This window comes from Petaurus breviceps, unplaced genomic scaffold, assembly GCF_028583685.1.
Source record: "Petaurus breviceps papuanus isolate PSGF00001 unplaced genomic scaffold, PetGlider_PUasm1.0 186, whole genome shotgun sequence".
Classification (NCBI taxonomy): domain Eukaryota; kingdom Metazoa; phylum Chordata; class Mammalia; order Diprotodontia; family Petauridae; genus Petaurus; species Petaurus breviceps.
Genome location: NW_027185798.1, coordinates 5,222,202 through 5,222,608, shown reverse-complemented (window position 1 = coordinate 5,222,608; position 407 = coordinate 5,222,202).

Genomic DNA, 407 nt, shown 5'->3' with positions numbered 1-407 from the left:
TGAGTAGGAGCTGTGCAAGAGCTGTACTTCAGCAAAATTGTTTTGGCAAATGTATGCAGGATGGACTTGAGTGGGAAGAGACCTGAAAAATTAAGAGACTTTAGGAATAATTTAGATGACAGATGATGAGGGTCTTAATTAAGGTGAGTTGAGAGAAAGATTCAGATGTGAGGAATGTTGTGAAGGTAGAAAATCTTAGGTAGACTCTAGCAAGTTTGGATTGACTACGTGGAAACAGAGACAGAGAGTGACAGGACAGAGACAGAGAGACAGACAGAAAGACAGAGACAGAGAGAGAGAGAGGGAGAGACAGACAGAGATGGAGAGAGACAGAGACAGCCAGACAGAGATAGCCAGAGAGATGGAGAGAGAGAGAGAGAGAGAGAGAGAGAGAGAGAGAGAGAGAG